Genomic DNA, 4,597 nt, shown 5'->3' with positions numbered 1-4,597 from the left:
TTTCCTTTCCTTAAAAGACTTCTCTCTTCAGATAACTGAGCTGACTTTGTTCTTGACATCCCTGTGTATAAACAGAGGTGACTTTATTTAGTGTGGGGTTCTGTCTTGCCAAAGTTTTATGGCCGACAGTCCCTGATATCCCCTTAACGTCCCTCAGAAGACTTGACTCTGACTCTGCTTAAAGCTTCAGGCCCAGTTGCTTGCCCCCTGAGTGGTGCTGTTCCTGGTGGGTTTAGTGCTGACTCACTGATACAAATGGAACAGTTATTGCACTACAGAACTGGAGGCAGTTGTTGAGGCCTATGCTGTCTCCAGCCCAGAATTTTGGTGCCTACAGTCTCTCTATCTGTTGGGGACAGGACAGGGATGCTGCTGAACTTCTGTTTAAAAGAGGAAAGAATAAAAGAAAGAGGAGTTGCTGCCACCTGTCACTGTTTAGAGATTCACAGGAGCTGGAGTTTTCAATCTCACTTTGATTTTCCAGCACATTATCATTTCTTCTTCCCCACTAATACAAATGGACCTAACAAGCAGTTTTATCCCCAAGAAGAGAGTGCTTGCTGTTTGAAAATCCATCCTCCCTTCTCCCAGTTCTTCCAATAGGGAGGAAGGTGATTGGATCAAGGATACATGGCTCTTATTGTCCAGGCTGGCCTCATGAATGACAAAGTGCTTTGACCTGTGGTCAGAGAACAAAATTCTTCAAAAGTTATGAAATCAACCAGTCCTACATGTGTAGTACTGTAAGGTTATATAAGATTGACAAGGTCTTCATTTACAGTCCAACTGGAAAAAACTTGAAAACTAAATACAAGCTTACAGTGTAATGTGCTTAATTGCCAAATGAGAGTCAAAATGGGCATTTTGAATTGCCATATACTCAAGATTTATCCAGGGTTAATTGTTTGGTAGAATTGCTGGAGGATGGACTTTTAAGAAAATATTAAATCTTTGAATAATCTTGAAAGAAAAAAAAAAAAAAAAGAAAGTTCCATCACACTTTCTGGCTTCAGAAAATCCATTGATACTGTGTCACTCTTTGGGGGTGACATCTTGCTTTGCACTTGTGTATTGTGTGGGATAGCTTGCTTTCTTTGAGACATTGATATGTTCTTGATCTGAAGACAATGCTCCAGATATCAGTTGGGCAGCTACCCCACTTGTGTGTTTCTCTGAATTTCTGACTTCAGGGAAATGTCAGTTCAGAGCCTGTGAGAGCAACCTCTTGTTGGTAAGACAGGTCAAAGTGCTCCCGATTAAAGGAAAATTGATTGACCGGACACGTAGGCACCAATGTGGAGCCAAATGGGGTGAGGCAGGTACAGGGTTGTGGTGATCTCAAGGACAGGTCAAACACTTGGGGGACCTCACTTGGACCTCAGCTGTCTGGGTTTGCTCACGTTTGGAGTCCCTAGTCAAATTCCAGCTGCCTGTCTCCCACCCAGTGGTTTTCACTCAGTGGTCCCTGCCCAGTAGCACTTACGCAGGTGCCCTCATGCAACAGCCACCTGCCCAAGCAGGGTCCTGGGTCCAAGAGGTCCCAAAAAGTCAAAGTCAAATTCCCACCGACTCACTCGCCTCTGGCTGGTCTGCAGAGTCTGCAAAAGTTCAGACAGATTGCCACTGACCGATTCGTTCCTGGGCATTCGATGTGGCCCAAGACAGCTCGACCAAATTCCCCACCATTGGGTTCACCCTTGGGTGCTCTCTCAGGTAATCAACAGTCCCTCAGAAAACCCAGTCAGGATCCTACCGGCCTTTCTCCTGCCAGATTAGTCCCACAGCAGCTCGGCTGGTGGCTTTCGGAGATGGCTGGATCTGTGGCATGGCTTTGTGTTCCTGTAGTTCCAAAAGGAACTGCTACAACAAAAGTTCTGATTCAAAATCCTACTGTCCATGGCTCACCGCATTGGTTAGTCTCTGTATGACTCTAGTGGCCCTTGGGCGCCACTGAGGTCATAGAGCTGTGGCAGGGGCAGAGGTGAGTGGTTGTGGCACCACGGGGTGGGGGGGCGTGGGCAGGAAGGAAGCATGGGGTTGTAGGGGGGAGCGCAGAGGCACGGGGCTGGGGTGAGGGTGAGGAGCATGAGGCTTGGGCACTTACCACTTGGAGGTGGAGGGCAGCAGGGCTTGGGCGCCACTGGGGGGGGTAAGCAACGGGTTTATGCAGGGGCAGGCTGCAGTGGTGGGGTCACGTAGTGGTGGGCCATCACTCCTCTGGGGTCATATGGCAGCCGGGGGTGGTTGCTCCTTGGGGTCACGTGGCGGCCGGCAGGCTGTTGCTCCTCCAGTGTCCCGTGGTGATGGGGGCAGTTGCTCCTCTGGTGGGTTGATCGCTCCTCTGGAGTCACGTGGCAGGCGGTTGCTACCTGAGTTAATGGGTCCCGTGTGGTCAAGCTAGACAGCAGTTATTCCCCCAAGTAACTGTGGGAGCAGCACAGACAACGCTGTCAGCCATAAGTCGTGCCCTCCTGCCCTCAGTCGCCCTACATTCCTAATTCTTACAGGTTCATTAGTGTTGAGCAAATGCTTTCTCATGTCTCAATTCTTTGTAAATGCATTCTTTTCAGATGAATCAAACAAACTTTAAAAACCATTTAAAAAATTATTTTATTAGCATACAGATTGAATAGGTATAGAGAAAAGATACAACCCTGACACACAGCTTTCTTGTTGTTTTTTTAAAAAATTTTTTTTAATATAAGATGTTTTCTTTATACTGGTTTATTTACAAAGTTCATATACATTGTCTTTCATACCAGATCTTTCCCATGTCCTTAACCCACCCCTCTCTCCACCCATCAAATTATGTGACCCTATGATTATCCCCCCACACCCCAGGTTTCTTGCTTTTTTGTTTGTTTGTTTGTTTCTTGCTTTTTAAATGATGCAGTATGACTTTGCTCTCTGTACAAATGATTGCTGTACAAATGGTCTATGCATAGGTTTCACACGAACCCAACTATTCTGGAACTCCCATTCTTCTTAATATTATTAATAATTTATTATGATCCACATAGTCAAATGTTATTGCACAGTTAATAAAACACAAGTAAACATCTTTCTGGTATTCTTTGCTACCAGCTAGAAGCCATCTGGCATCAGCAGTAATATCTCTCATTACCTCTTCAGAGTACTGAAAAGCAAGGATACTGGTCTAGAGACTAAGGTGCACCTGATCTAGGTCATGGCCTTCACAATTATTTGCTATGCATCAGAAAGCCAGACAATGACCAAGGATGATAGAGGAATAATTAATGTTTTTGAGCTGTGGTGCTGGAGAAGAGTATTGAACATACTATGAACTAACAAGTCTGTCCTCAAGAGAGTGAAACCATGCAGCTCTTTAGAGACAAGCAAGGATTTTGAAACTCTATCTTACATTCTTTGGGCATGTAGACAGGAGGGCCCAGTCTTTAAAATAGGATATCATGTTTGGAATGATGGAAGTACAGTGCAAGAGAGGAAGACCTCAGAGGAGACGGATTGACACAGTAATTGGGGTAATGAAGGTAGATGTGTCAGAGATAGTAAGACTGGCTCAGGACAGAGCAGAATTCAGAGCTATTGTGCATTGGGTCGCTGAGTCATAGTGACTTGACGGCACATAACAACAGTCCATCTCAGCTCAGTATCATCTAGAATGCCATTCTTTATACATTCCATTTAATGTTGGTTACTTGGAATTTGCCTATATTATACCCTGAACATTCAAAATTGCAATTATTAATGGAGGTTTGCAACTGTTCCCCTTCATTTTGAGTCATGTTACATCAGCAAATGAAAATCCTTCACTAGATAAAAGCTTTACTCTGTCCACGTCATCAAGAGACATTCTACTTTGCACAAGAAGCTCTTCCCCAGTTGAAGTTTTAGTGGCTTCCCACCTGAGGGACTTATTTTCCAGAGTCATATCAGACAATGTTCTGACATTATGTATAATATTACTATTGACATCCCACCCATGCAACCTTAGTTCACTCTACAGTTCACCTGTATGTGGATTTGGTGGCTTTCCTGTGCACACTACTGACTTCCTATCTAAAGCATTACTATTTCCTCCCTAATAGTTTCCCCTGGCAGCTGGAACTTGCTTCCTGAGGGGCAGAATGAAATAGCTCCAGGAGCAATTTTTAATGAGCATGAGACAGGAGTTGGTGAACAAATACTAACATTCCTTTCTTCCTTTTTGGGACAATTCTTGCTCATGGATAGGAAGATTCAATATTGTGAGAATGGCAATACTACCAAAGGCAATTTACACATTCAATGCAATCCCAATACAAATACCAATTCCATTTTTCAATGAGATGGAAAAGGCAATCTCCAATTTCATTTGGAATCAAAAGAGGTCCAGAATAAGCAAATCACTCCTTAAAAAGAAAAACAAGGTTGGAGGGATGTCACTCCCTGATTTCAAATCCTACTACACTGAAGTAGTGGTCAAGACAGCATGGTACTGATACAGTGACAGACACATACATCAATGGAATAGAATTGAGAATTCAGATATCAGCCTATCTACCTTTGGTCAACTGATTTTTGACAAGGAAATGAAATCAGGTAAGTGGGGAAATGACAGTCTTTTTAACAAATG

Source organism: Elephantulus edwardii, unplaced genomic scaffold, assembly GCF_000299155.1.
Source record: "Elephantulus edwardii isolate Elephantulus edwardi_28Jun2011 unplaced genomic scaffold, EleEdw1.0 scaffold00049, whole genome shotgun sequence".
In the NCBI taxonomy this organism is placed as follows: domain Eukaryota; kingdom Metazoa; phylum Chordata; class Mammalia; order Macroscelidea; family Macroscelididae; genus Elephantulus; species Elephantulus edwardii.
The sequence above is the reverse complement of the archived record's forward strand: the minus strand, read 5'-3'. Positions refer to the sequence as shown.